Source organism: Bactrocera neohumeralis, chromosome 5 (genome assembly GCF_024586455.1).
Source record: "Bactrocera neohumeralis isolate Rockhampton chromosome 5, APGP_CSIRO_Bneo_wtdbg2-racon-allhic-juicebox.fasta_v2, whole genome shotgun sequence".
Taxonomy (NCBI): Eukaryota; Metazoa; Arthropoda; class Insecta; order Diptera; family Tephritidae; genus Bactrocera; species Bactrocera neohumeralis.
The window spans coordinates 36,495,331-36,510,706 of record NC_065922.1 but is presented as its reverse complement, the minus strand read 5'-3'; the positions used below and the strand labels follow the sequence as shown (position 1 = coordinate 36,510,706).

Below are 15,376 nucleotides of genomic sequence, written 5' to 3'. Positions count from 1 at the left end.
ATTTCGAGGTTCCCTACTTTTTTAAAGAAAAAACACGGAAACTTCAAATTTTATGTAAAATATTTATTATCATTCCAAAGAACATTCTCTGGTATTTATTTTTTGAAGATTATCTCTTTCAAATGTTGGCCGCGGCTAGGTCTGATCCGTTCCATTTTTCGATTACTGGCGTGATGTTTTGCTCCAAGGCTTGAATGAAGTGGGATTGTTTAGACTTTACATATTCTCACAGGAAAAAGTTTAACAGTGTGATACCATACGATCTTGGTGGCCAATCGACCGGCTCAAAACGTGAAATATTCTGCTCACCGAAGTGTTATCTCAATACATCCATTGATTGATGCCATGTGTGGGAAGTGGTACCTTCATTGACGGTTACGTTCTCACCGGCATAATTTCGCTGGAATCTCTTCATTGGTCTTTGTCCCAAATGCCGCAATTTTTCTTGTTTACATGCTAGTTGAGCCAAAAATGTGCTTCATCGCTGAGCAAAATTTGGCTCGAATGCGTCGGATATTCTTGGAACTTTTCAAGAGCACATAGATTGGGGCAATGTCGCTTGCGTAGGTCGAACGGCCTCAGTTCTTGCACAAACTGTATTTTGTACGCTTTTCATTTAAGATTTCTACGAAAAATGCGCCAAGTACTTCCATACGTCAGCATGAGTTGCTGCGAACAGCGCAGAATCGACTCTCCAGGGTCTTCGTGTACACCTCACCTACGGCTGCTTGTCAATAATGAATGCTGGGTCTCGAAATGGGTGTTGGGTTTGCGAATAGCACGATCAGTAGGCCGATCATGTTGACCATAAGTTGAGCGATCCGCGCGAAATACATTTTTTACAGTTTTAGTAATGAAGTTGAACGATTTGTGTAAACGTTGTTCAGGTGTAAATCTTTTCATAATGAAATGCCAAACAATAGTGAACAAAAATAGCATGACAGCTTGACACGACTCACCCGTGATCTGTCAAAAATAGGCTATTGAAAAAAGTACCTTTGCTTGGATCACCTGCTACTTAGGTATATAAACGATCAGGACGGCAAGACTACTACTTTTAGTACTACATACTAGTTTTATTATAAATTTTTTTGGACAAATATTTTCCCAGAGACTTACATATATGAATATAGTAAACCAGAGGCTTATATAATATGACATTTCACTTTCTTCTTGATCCCCGGTAATATGTGTGCTCTATGCAATCAATTGCTTGATCACATGACAATTTGACTTAGCAAAATATGAAGCTCCAAAAATGAATTCAAAAAAATTATTAACAAAATTTTTGTGGAAAAAAATTATAATTATCGTAGTTACTTTATTAACCACCCGAAGATCAGGAATGCATGGCGGATGATCAATTTTTCTGAAGAAGTAATGAATGCTTGCATTTGGGTTTCCTTCACCATTCATCCAAACCCACAAGGAAATAAGTGTTAGTTATTATTCAATAAAAATACAAAAGTTGTGTTGTCATGGTATTCACAGTTGCCATATTTCTCTCATAGTCGAGCAAATAATTTTAATTTAAATCGTTTGATAATCAATGATATGTCTTATTTTAAAAGATATTCAATTAATATTTAAACAGTTTAAAAAAATATAGTAATAGATATTATAACATATTAACGGTATATAGAAAATGTAAAAAATTACTGTTATCAATTTTTTTCGACCTTGAGAGGAACGAAGACTTTGAGCTAGAATTGGAAATTGGCTTTTTTGTCAGCATATAAAAATGGCGTTTCAAGAAATCAAACAAATATATGTAAAGAGTAAATAATTCTCTTGCTTAAACACTTGTTAAGTGTGGTATGTCGGTAAATATTTCGTAAATATACAAAAGTATATGTTTATACAATTTACATCACACACTCAAGTTCAATGTTTCTAACTGATTAAGTAAAATATTGCATGTATACAAATATTCAACTATGTAAAAGTGTGAGGGTATACATATGTGTGTAAATCCCTACAATTTTCTGAATGAAACTTAAGTTGTTATTAAATAAATAGTCACAATGTTTGTATGAGTATACGTACGTACAGCTGTGTCCATGAAAATAAAATTTTAACTTATTTTTTATATTATAAATAAATAAACAAATATTTACCACTTTGGCCGACCTCTTTTTGCCATTTTTCCGTTAGAGACATTATTCCATCAGTGTAAATCTTTCACATCGAAATTTCCAGAACAGAAGCGAGCGAATCATTGTTGTCTCTTTTCTCTTTTTTGTACAAAAAATTCAAAATAAAGGGAATATCTTTATTACTTCCACTCATTTTTGAACAGCTGTAACTTTTTTTCAACTTCCCCGAATCTAATTTTTTATTTTTTTAATGAAGCTTAAAATCTCAGCTTTCCAACACTTTATGGTATGACACAATGTGATTGGTTGGACTGGAGATATACGACTCTTTTGTCAAAATACGAAAATATCTTTTCGACTACACAATATTTGCTTGTAAAGCCTCTATTTAAGGACTGTCCCGTAAAAAATTGACCCTTCGTTTTTCATTAATAACAAGAAATGTTGTTTTATTTCTTATTAATGAGTACTATAGAGATTACAAATTATAAATAACATTTAACAAATTTTTATTTTCTGTAAAAATTTCTCACTTTTTTCTTAAGGCGAAGGGCCTTATGTTTTGTACAGTGTTTTCATCGATAGTACAGTACGACCTTCGCCACTTATTTCTAAAATCTTGTAAATTTTTTGCAGTACCTTTACTCTTCCGGAGATTCGATTTCATTAGAGCCCAATATCTCTCAATAGTTCGAAGCTCTGGGCAATTAGGTGGATTCGCTTTTCTTGGAACAATATTGACATTATTGCTTTCATACCACTCCAAGGTAGCTGTAGAATAGTGAGAGGTTGCTAAATCAGGCCAGAACATTACAGTACCCTCATGTTCGAATAAACACGTTTTTTGCTAATATAAATTTTTGAATTGATTGTGCTCTGTGTTACAAAAAAACTGCTTCTCAAACCGCAAGTACATATCGCTTGCCAAACCATTTTCTGCTTGGGAAATTTAGTAATTTTCTTTTCTTTAAATTTTCTCCGTACTTGCCTCTTCTTCATACAGGTATAATATTCTTGCCCCGGTAACTGTTTGAAATCTGCCTTAACGTAGGTTTCGTCGTCCATCACGCAACAGTCAAATTTTGTTAGGTATCCTTCATACAAATTTCAAGCTCGTTTTTGAGCAACCAATTGCTTTTCATCGGAACGATCTGGCACTCTTTGAACTCTATACATATGTATGACTTTAGCTTACTATCACTCTTATCCTTTGTACAGTACTTTTAGAGGTACCTGCTTTAACAGCAACATCTCGTACTGAAGTGTTGGGATTCTGCTTAAAAACTTCCTTCACTCTTTTTGCCAAATTTCCTTCTGCACCTGCTTTTCTACCTGAACCTTTTTTTCGTATAGTAGGTACACCCTGTTTGTAATTCGAAACAACCCTTTTAACAGTACTTTCCGATGCTCCAGTTTTTTTTTAGCTATAACTGAATATTTTAATTCTGGATTTTCCAGGTAAATGGACAAAACCAATTCGCGCACTTTTTCTTGATTGCTAGACATCTTAATAGTTTTAAGTGTTGACACCAAATGTTATACATTTTGTTAATCGTCAGATTATAGAGAAAAAAACAAGCCCCATTGAGACTAATGCCATAAACAGTTACGTCATAATCTTAAGGAATAAAAGGGTCATTTTTTTACGGGACAGTCCTTATTAATACATCCCTATATAAACATTGCATGGAGTCGATTCCGTTTTTACAACGCTTCATAGGGATTTGAGCCCTTACGGCCTTGACTACAATCCAAAGTCAGGACATTACGTCGATCTTTTCTTATGCAAACAACTCCTAAGTTAGTTTGGTCGTATGTTTTGGGGTGTTATCCTGGTCAAACGTGCTTTTTATAGACATTTACAAACTGCAAATGGTTACATCTTTCAATTAGTTTGCATACACTGTTCGGGTCCAAGATGCCATAGATAGAAATCCTCAGTTTTATAATAGTTAACATTTTGTGTTCTTTCAGTTTCCGGAACCCACAGATTATTTTCACATTAGAGCTGTCATTTTCAAATGTAGTTGTAATTGAGAGAGCACATTTTAATAATAAGATTTATTATTAATTGTACGTAATGTGTGGTCTGAAATCTGATAGAAAGAGTCCACTCTACGGAATCACAGTGAATAAAGTATTCTTAAAAAATGCGAAGTGTCAACATAGAAATCCTTTGATAAAGAATTGAAACTCAGAAATGAAATGTATATATTTTTTCCTAGACACACATTGGAAATGCTGAGTATGAGAATGAGTAGTTTTGGGATTCAGACAGTTCTGAATTTGGAGTATTTGCATACATTTCAATGTATGTTCTATGATTGCTTACAATCTAACCTAGAGGTAAGTAAAGTCCTTCTTTTTCCTCTAAAAAGTTATATGGCAATAGGATATTTTGGTCCCCAAAGCAGTTTCTAATATTTTTGTTCTGAAGTCGAACACTTGTCAAGTATGGAATTTGACTTGTTAGCTGTGGTATATCCCCAAATTTCTGATAAAAACATAACATTTTAACCAACTCAAATACTTAGAAATATATTGTACATAAACCAACCAATGAAATGTTGTGTTGGTTTATTGGTTGGTATACATCATGAAATGACGTATTAATCATAAATTGAACACCTGGTGTAGTTTACCAGTACATACAATAAATTAGCAAGTAACATCTGGTTTAGCATTGAATAATATATAACAGGTCAATTGAAAAGTCCCCAGCCCAGCAAAATTTGTAGTTTTTTTTCTATTCAACAGAGTTACCTTCAAGGGTGATACACTAATAATAGCGATCCTCCAACTTTTCGATACAATTCTTATAGTACGATTTGTCCATTGCTTCAAAATATGCCGCAGTTTCAACGATCACCTCTTCATGCGACTAAAATTTCTGCCCAGCGTGCATTTTTTTAGAGATCTGAGAATATAGAAATAGTCACTGGGACCCAGAGAATACGGTGGATACGAAAGAAATTCGAAGTCCAATTTATGGATTTTTGTCATCATTTTCACTGACTTGTGACATGGTGTATTGTTTTGGTAAAACAGCAGTTTTTTCTTCAAATGCAACCGTTTTTCGGCGATTTCGTTCTTTAAATGGTACAATAACACTATGTAATAGTCGCTGTTGATGATTCTTATTTTTTCAAGGTAGTCAATAAAAATTATTTCATGCGCACCCCAAAATACAGAAGCCATAACCTTGCCATCCAATTTCCCATGCTATGGAGAGGATTCATCGTGTGCAGTCCACTCGGATGACTGTTGATTGGACTTCAGAGTGAAATTATGGAGGCATGTTGCACATTAACACATATCGACGCAAAAACATCTCCAAAACTGAATCATCAACTCGTCGTTGTTTTTGATCAAAAGTGAGCTACTTATACCCAAATATTCGTGAAAGAACACGTTCTGTTGACATCTTTAGAGTGCCTGCTATCTCGAACAACTTCACTTTGCGGTCATCCAAAATTATTTTGTGGACTGGTTTCTGGTGTTTATCGTCTTCGGTGTTCATTTTACCACTTCTAAGCTTAGCATATCAATCATTGATGGTTGATTTTCCTGAGACAATTACCGAAAACTCGTCATCAAGCCAAGTTTTTGCTTCAACTGTATTTTTTCCCTTCAAAAAGAAATATTTTATCAACACGCGAAATTCTATTTTATCTATTTTTTTCACAATAACAAAAGATGCTTCACTCAAAATGATATAGTAATTCACAAACTAATGATTCAACAATTGTCAAATTTATACACGCAGCTTTTAAAGGTTAGGGCTAACTAAAAATCATATGGATTTAATTACAATAGTGCCATCTATGTGTCACGCTGAGGTCTTTTCAATTGGCCTGGTAATTTCGGGAAATACTAACTATTAGCCAAAGAATTTCAAATCATTTTTGTTACAAATGTACCTACATATAACTGTTTTCTGAGATTCTAAAATGTATCTCTTCCATTACAAAGTTAGATATATTGAAAAACAATAATTTAATAATTTTATATAAGTTTATGAAACTTCAAAACAACTTTGGAATTCTTTGTGCTTGTCGTATTTTATCACTAACATACATATGTATGTACATAAGTGGCAGCGCCTTTTACAGGAAATTTAGTCCAGCCAATGACACTTAATCGTTGCTATAGAACCATTTCCGTGTGTTCGATTCGAGTGCAATTTCAGATTTTATTTTGATAAGAAAAATTGGCAACATTATTCCTTTGAGGTCAAAGATCACTTTTCTTTTATTTCCATCTGGTTCCATGGTTTCCATGTATGTTTCTCAAGTCGATTACACGTTTATTGACCCTTCAAATAGATCTTCCAATTGATTTCGAAAGCCTTGGTTAGTCGTTAAATTAATACTGTGCCCAAAAAAAAAAGGTGACATTGTATTAATTTTGAAAATTCTTTATTTATTCTTCCAAATCAACTTCATCCCCGCCAACGTAATCCCCTCCCGATGCAATGCACTTATGCCAACGGATTTTCCAATCTTCGAAACACTGGTTGTAGTCACTTTCCGGGATGGCCTTCAGTTCCGTCTTAGCTGCGGCTTGAGTCTCCTCTATCGTTTAAAAACGGTGTCCCGGAGCGGTTTTTTAGGCTTGGTGAACAGCCAGAAGTTGCACGGCGTCAGATCAGGTGAATACGGTGGTTGCGGAACGATATGGGTTGAGTTTTTGGCGAAATGATCACGAATTACGAGGGCAGTGTGGGATGGTGAATAATCGTGGTGTAAAAACCAAGAATTGTCTTTCCACAATTCCAAACGACGCATAACGTTCAAATAATATTCCTTGTTGACTGTTTGACCGGTTGGAAGGAATTCATAATGCACAACACCACGATAATCGAAGAAAACAGTCAACATGACCTTGATTTTTGAGCGACTTTGGCGCGATTTTTTTGGTCTCGGCTCTCTCTTGGCACGATTTTCGATCGATTGATCAGTTGTTTCGGGTTCGTAAGCATAGATCTAAGTCTCATCGCCGTTTCATGACACCCTGGTTGTTGGAAAGCATCGTTTCACACACTTCAACGCGACGCCTTTTTTCCAAAAAATTCAATGTTTTCGGTACCAGTCGAGATTTGACGCGTTTGAGGCCCAAAACATCCTTCAAAATGGTATTGGCTGAGCCTTTCGATATGCCAACTTCATCAGCAAGGCCTCTAATTGTTAATCGACGGTTTTTCAACACCAAATCTTTGATTTGTTGAACGTGAGCTTCGTCGGTTGAGGTTGATGGTCGCCCTGGACGCTCTTTGTCTTCGACACGTTCACGGCCGGCTTGAAACTCACAATACAACTTGTAAACATTTTTTTTAGACATAGCCTCATCACCAAAGGCTTTCTGCACCATCCTCAACGTATCCGCAGCAGAAAATTGATTCCGTAAACAAAATGTAATGCAAATTCTTTACTCAACAAATTTCGACATCGCAAAAAACGAAAAACTCACTTTTAGCAGCTCACAAAACGCCACGTATTTCAAACACTAATGAATATTTTGACATGAAATTTGACATAAATGTGACTGACAGTACTACCGCGCGCAGTTTAAATTCAAATGTCATCTTATGTTTTGGGCACAGGGTATATCTGCCACCAATCTAAACACGTTTTATTTCTATATTTTCAATTGTTCAAAGTCTACGCTCTGTTAAATGTGATCAGAAAACATGAGTATGCGTTCAAATCGAAAATACGTCGAATAAGAAAACTTTACTCTCAATTTTTATTAACTCAATATTGAATTTTCTTTTGCGCAGACAGGCAGGCAGACAATACATTTGCCTCAAGAGTTGATCACATTCATTTAATATTGCAAAAATTCTAGCAACCTTATTATCTATTTATCCAACTATTTTCGTTTAGTATCAAATCTCTTATGTAAGTATTCGCAAAAAATAATGAGCACTTTTTTGACGCTTGAATTCTTTCTACCACCCACATTCAAATTAGCGAACCCTCGTTCCAAGTGATCGAGCTCTCAATCATTATGCATACGTATGTATGTTGCCTTTTATATTTCGAAGTTAGGGAAAAAAACAATTATTAATAATCGAAAATCGCTTTATTGTATTACAAAATATTCTCCAATAAGATATATGTACATACATACATACTGTACATACTTTTACATGCGTTTGAATCAATTCTTGCAGCAATTTTGTCACTCTGATTGAGATATCTCCAAAACATGCCTTTTTAACCGCCTCTTCGGGAATAAAAAGAAGTCATTCGGTGATAATACAAGACTTTACGGTGGATTATTCAAAATTCATCTATAGTAATACTGAACTTTTTTGGTTATTGGGTTTGAGGACTTTGAATTTTGAGCAGAAAAATCTTGCTCACCATCTTTTTTCTTTTTTTCCTCCTATTTTTGACTTGTAAGTGCATAATACCACTTAAATAATGAGGGGCCACACAGTAGCGCAGGCGTCGGAAGCATGTTAGCGCAGGGTTGCAGCGTAAGTGCGTCCATCTTGTTTGAACAACTGATATATAAATGTCAAAATATTTTTTTTTGACAGCTGATTTGCCATTTTCCCTCTAATAAATTTTGTACCTCTAACAAAAACACCCTATAAATATTTCTTTGTTGAAATATATTTCCTATTACACTCAATTTCTTTTTTTCTCTACTATAGGGAAGCTATCCGTACTATATTATTTGCAAAAACTACTCACTTCCTCACTCATATACTCATCGGTGTGTATATAATCGAAGTTGGTAACGTCGTCACAGCCAGTAGCTAAAGCTAAACCAGCAATTATCAAATAACAACAAATAAACAACTGCACCAACACCAACAAGATCAGTTTCGAAACCCTCTTATTGTTGCGCTTGCTGCAATGCCTTACTTTGTTTTTTTTTATCGCTTTGGAGTGATCAGTGCCAGCTGTAAATGCTATTACCTCAGCTCTGCTATTGAGTATTACTCGCTGCTTTTGTTGTTAATAGACCCTGCATGGGATTTGTTGCTATTTATGGGTGTAATTGCAGTCATGCTGGTATCGTATACTATACTATATACATATGTATGTACATATAATATATATGTATTGCGTTAAAGTTGATAGCGTCTGAGTTTGTCAATTTCAGCAATTGTTAATGATAAGCAGCGTTATTTATTTATTTTTTTTATTTTTGTGAACTGGTATTTCTCCACTCTCCGTTGTATTTTGAAATTCTCAACGCTGCTTGCTCTCCGCTTAACAAAGTCATGTATCAAATATGTCTATGTGTGTGTATTCATTTATTAATTAATTTTTTTGTTTTGTTATTTTTTTCTCTTTGCTGTTTTCGCTTCATTTTAACTTTGTTCATCAAGTTTGTTGTTGTTTGAGTTTTCGCGTTTTTTGCCGTGTTGGCATTCACTTTGGTTTGGCAGTCAGCTGCGCACACACGCATACTCAAACCTATTCATACATATACACCTGCACATGTCTAAGCTCTCTGCTCGTCTCTGCTACACCGCTTGACGCTCCACTCTTTCTCCGCCACTGCTGATTGACTAACTGACTTTCCGTTTGCTTTTTGCCTATTTCCATCGGCTGACTGCTGGCTTAGTTGTTTAGTTGGCCATTTGGCTACTTGGCTGTTAGTCCGTCCATTCGCTGCTGCAATTAACTGTTATTATCAAAATTTTCATTTGCATTTTCCCGCAAAATCAAACTAATCGGTCTATTGCCGCTACGAGAGACAGTGTAATACAGCGATCTGTCGCTGCGTGGCAGCTTTCGATCAAAGATTGGAGTGTTAAAAATGAAATTAAAAAGCTATCTCTTTGGTGAATGGTGAATTTATTAGGCCTTTGGTAATGCTGCAGTCAAGTGTTTTGTTTTGCGCTTTGTTTTTGTACTGACACAATTTTTGTTTTGCGTGTTTTTGTGGTTGGCTTGATTTTTGTGTAAGAAACTGTGTTTAACCAGCCGCGAAGATTGTCGATGTGCATTAAAAAAATCAAGTACAATTGTTTTTGTAATTAATTTGTATTAAATTTTACTTCGTCTCCTCTTTTGTTTTCATTGCTTTTGCTCCGGTCGTGCGCGGTGAAAGTGTACTAGTCATCAAATCTGTAAAATAATCGCAAGCGTAATGAAAAAACAGTCGAAAATATGTGCTGCGTTTTAATTATGGCTTAAAAGTGCTTTGACCCAAAGTAAACAATGAATGAAAACCAGTTTTATAAAAATTAATTGCCATATTCATGCTCGCAACAGCTGTTACGGCTTAAAACATTAGTGATTGCAATAATCATTTCACAAAATTGCTGAAAATATCTACATTTAGTCGTAAAAGTAATAATAATTACTTTCAAGTGTAAGTAAAAAAAAAACAATAACAATTAATCTCACTATTAATCACTTACAAACCTTTCACCCAGTGACATTACGGTACAGTGCTTAATGAAAGCAAAAGTACATCGCTCTCCGAGTTCATTAATTTCATAACTTGTCATACGAAAAAACGGTAATAATTAGGGACAACAATTAAATATTGTACTGAAAGCACACATGTCAGAAAAAAACCTTAAATAGGCTTAAATGCATCCAATAGGGAAGGTATTTATTAAATCTCAAGATGCAAATCTCTCAATAGAAAGAAATTTTTAGCTTAAATTTTTACAAGAAATTTTAAAGAAACTTGATTTGTTCAGTCTCTTTATGGCTTTTGGTTTTGAGTTTTTTCCTACATTCCGTTTCAAACTGAGTTAGATCATCGAAATAATAGCCCCTTGGACTAATAAAATTCGGATAATTCCGGTTACGTAGAATCGACTGTTGTCTCAAACCCAGCTAGCTAATTAATGGCATATACGCACACATTTCGTCCAAAAATGAGAATATTCTAGTTATTTTTTGCATTAAAAAGTTGTGTTTCTTAACGATTGTGATCATACAAGTATATGGGCTTGAATAGTTTTGATCCGACTTGGGTAATTTATCATAAAGTGGCACACCTCAAAGGCACTACTCGTACAAATTGATTGGTTCTTGATTTGCATAATGGAAAGTAAAGGCATAAGATGAAATTTAAGATTATGTTATATGGGAAGTAGGCGTGGTTTCTAATGAATTTGGTTGAAATCGGTTCAGTAGTATTTTTGACACTTTATAGATTTTCGTTTAATGGTGTTTTTGTGGACATGGCTGTGATCCAATTTTTTTTTGTCAAGGACCACGTTGCAAGAGTATAATAACAAGGAAAAACATAATTTCTGTGCCACTTTTTACAGGGGCGTTTCTTATGTTGTATAAAAGTATTAAAAAAGTATTAGTAAGCCGGTTTGAATGACAGTTATATGCTATATTAGTCCAATGTGAACAATTTCTTATGAGATTGTACAATTATCTTGGGGAATAATCTATGCCGAATTTGGTAAAATACTTATACCTTGTCAAATAAAAAGGTTTTCATACAAGAACTTGTTTTTGATCCGTTAGATTGTATCACATCTATATGCTATAGTGCTTCAATTTGTTCGGAGATTGTACTAAATTTTGTGAAATTAATTTGTCACATGAAAACGCTACAACAAACGCAAGTCTACAGTTTTCCTTGATGTCCGGACTTTATGCCAATTATACTCGTATATTCAAGTTAAAGCTATGCCTTACCATTTGCTGATAAAGACATACTTGCATAATCGGACCTTTTACGTCAGTTGCCGTAATGCTGAGACGGATCTGAGACCTATGTACTGGTGCACCTCAGGACAGCTTTCTTGCACCTATGATCTCCATTCTTTACACAGCTGACCCAACAGTGATTAACTCTGAAAACCTATGGAAATGACATTGCATTGCTGGAGTTGAGCAGCAAGACTTTTCAGGTGTATGCCCTAAAGGGGCCCGGTGGTCTAGAACCCTCAAATTAAGGGTGTTTTCTGGATTTTTTTAAGGTTAAAAAAAAGAGCAATCAATTTAAAATTTTTACAGTTTATTTATACACTTATGAAAAGTGCAAAAATACTTTTTTGTTAAATATTAAATGTTTAAGAATATTAAAAATGGCGTCCAAAAAAGCCGTTGTTGATTTTGACTCTTCTGAACATCTGAAACATAAAAACCAAATAAATTATTAATCAATAGGAGTGCAGCTATCGCTGGGACTACAACCAAAAAAAAAAATTTAAATTAAAAAAATTTCGCGCTTTTGAAGTTCAGATTCTGAAAACAGCTATTTTTGGACCAGTTTTAGATCGAAAAAAATCGAAGTTCTTAAAATTAAAATTTGATCGTAGTCCCACCGTTAGATATTGATCTCATAAACACCATATTAAAATTTCAAGTGATTCGGATGGATAGTTTTTTTTTTCATCAACGGCACGCCGAAAAAAGTAGTTTTCAGATAAATGAGTTTAAAGTTTAGAGTGTCTATATTTTAGAGACCGCGCCACCTGCTAAAACGGCTGTAGAAGCTGAAATAATGTGAATATCCTTCCAGTTTTTACAGTATATTCTTAAGGGACTATACTTTCGAACTATCAAAAAAAAAAAATAGATTTTTTTTTAATTCTAGACCACCGGGACCGGTACCCCTTAAATTATAATCCTTAATACGTTTGCGGTCGTCATCAAAAGGGGGGTCTCATCCGAGGCTGTTTTTTTCATTGGGGGTGTCTTTTGGCTAGTCCCAAGTGAATAACGCTCAGAAAACTTTTCTCACTTGCATGAACGTGGCTTCCATCCTCCATTTCCTACATCCTGTGTTAGAAAGAACATCATTTTAAGGTAATATTCTAATCTCGGAAGAAATTGTTCAGATGGGATCGCGCTATGGATTAGCTGCCATACGAGCTGAACAATCGGAATCAAGTTCTTGTAAGGAATATTTTGTATTTATAAAGGTTATTTAACATAGCTTCGTACCTATGTAATTCTAATATAGAATAACTTAAATGTCGAAAAAGTAATCCTTTGCTGGATGAAATGCAAATCAGTTGCTCACAGCTGAAAATTGTAACGTTTGGTCATTAAGAACTTAGAAATAATAATATAATAAAATAATAATCTAGTTTTGGTGCCGAAAATGAAGCATAATTGTATTTATATCTAGAAGTCCTTTGTTAAACACCTTCTGCTTGTATTCTTTCTATTATATATGTACAAAAAGCGTTTTATAACTATCTATGTGTTCCTGACCTACATCAAATAATTACAGCTAACTGTATAATTATATTGATTGACGTTGAATTTTGGCGGTTCCATAACACGTCTATGTACATATGTCCATAAAAAGCCGGCTAATGCAAATATATTTTTATCGTCATCGCCTAAATAAGCCATCCTACCATTTTTGTTTACTCCGCGAAATTCCACATTCTAAGTTGTTTTGTTATTTCATATTTGTTTGCTTCTTATATTTTTCATATTTATTTCCTTTTTGTTCCGGTAATCTTTTGACTGTTTTTCTTCCTTTGACTTTTTGTTTTATGTCTTTGCCTTTCTTTCGTAGAATTTATTTTTATGGTCAAGGCTTTATTGTTTATTAAAACAAATACATTTCCTATATTTGTTACACACACACACACACACACACACACACACGTACCAGACAGTCCGCTTTGCTTGTGAGGCAGGGCAGTGACAGAAGGCGTGCATCAGGTATTCGCTGCATTAACGAGCGTTTTAAGTAAATATTGCCTAAATTGTTTAACGATTTGGGTCAAATGTTACTGATAACGCGATGAATGGTGAACACGAATATGTCTATGTGTACATTTTTGGAAATTAAGCGGGCGCATTTTTTATTTTGAGTCTCAAGAATTAGGGCAATAATGTCGAACATGTCGAAGCTGTCATTATAACAGCAACTGGCGCCTGGTGTGCAGAAGATAGTGCTTGTGATTGAGTCAAAATAAAGTGTTGAAATAGTTCGGTAAAAGTAAAATTTATCCGCATTTAAATCTAAGTGAAATTGTTTTGCATATTTTGTGATTTTAATCAATGATTTGAAAAATAATCATAAAAAATATTTGAAAAAAAGAAAATTGCAATGAACTTCTTTAAATAATATTTGTAACCATTCATAGCCGTATGTTTTTCTTCATTGCCGCGGCTTAGGTGAGAAAATCTGTGGCGGAATGTCTTAATTTTCCTTTTTTTTCGGAAAAATATTATTTTTGAATTCGAAAATTTTTAAGATAATAACATTAAATGCTCAAAATAAGAACTATGATTATAGAATAAAATAACCGATAAATTGTGGGCATTTTGAAAGTAATTTTATAATACCATTTTTAATGAAAGACAATTGACCAAAAATTGGGACAGTCGTTGTCCTTCTTCTTTTACTTCTTTACCCGCTCACGCGTTTATAGGCGAGTTAACAACAGCGCGCCATTCGATTCTTCTTTTCGCTATTTGGCGCCAATTCGATATACCTAGTGCAGCCAGGTCCTTCTCTACCTGATCTCTCCAATGGAGTGGAGGTCTCCCTTTTTCACTGCTTCCACCGGGTGGTACTAAATCGAAAACCTTAAAGCTGGAGTGTTCCCTTCGATACGGACAATATGGCCTAGCCGCGCACTCGCTGTCTCCTGATTCGCTAAACTAGTCGCCGTATATCCCGTATGGCTCATCGGTCCATCGATTGCGCTACTGGCCGTTGCCGATGCGCAAAGGACCATAAATTTCCGCAAAAATTGTATCTCGAACATTCCTAAAGCCGACTCATCAAATGATATCATTGTCCATGCCTCTGCACTATATATCAGGACGGGAATGAGGAGGGACTTGTAGTGTTTGGTCTTTGTTCGTCGATAGAGGACTTAACTTTTCAAATGCCTACTCATTCCAAAGTCGCACCTGTTGGCACGAGTGATTCTGGCGTTGACCTTATGGCACATAGTTCCTTTCCTACTGGCCAAAGTTGGCCACTTCTGCGACTGTTTAATTCAGCCAGTCCAATCATTGACAGTACAGATGCGTATTAAGAGTTTGACTGTAGGAAAGTAGCTCTCAGTAGATGATTCCCTGCCAATCCCACCAAACACACGAGAAAACCTTTTTGACTGTCAATAATGGCTTTGATACCGTTTCCCACCCGTTTACACGACCCGTTTTCATTTGACGTTATCGTGAGTGACTCAGATAAAAATTCGGTCCATGAAGTTTCGTTGCGTAGCTCCTAGTCGTTCGAATCGGTGCTTGCATGACAGTCGGACTCAACGATTACCTTTATTTTATCGATATTTTCGACAATTGACCTTTCAAATCTTTGACATCAAGAACACCGCAGTTGTCTGACTGTCCACT

The 15,376-nt window shown here is 35.1% G+C and overlaps 1 protein-coding gene across 12 annotated transcripts in view; it reads left to right on the top strand.

Moving 5' to 3' along the window:
• Positions 1 to 15,376, top strand: part of LOC126759635 (ecotropic viral integration site 5 ortholog) — an 84,674-nt gene that overhangs the window by 51,237 nt on the left and 18,061 nt on the right. Inside the window, exon 1 of one of the 12 annotated variants that reach the window (XM_050474571.1) lies at positions 9,629 to 10,436. The exons of the other annotated variants lie outside the window; for them this stretch is intronic. The gene's annotated coding sequence lies outside the window, so the exon portion shown is untranslated. Of the gene's footprint in view, positions 1 to 9,628; positions 10,437 to 15,376 lie in introns of those variants that run through there. 12 annotated transcript variants of the gene reach the window in all.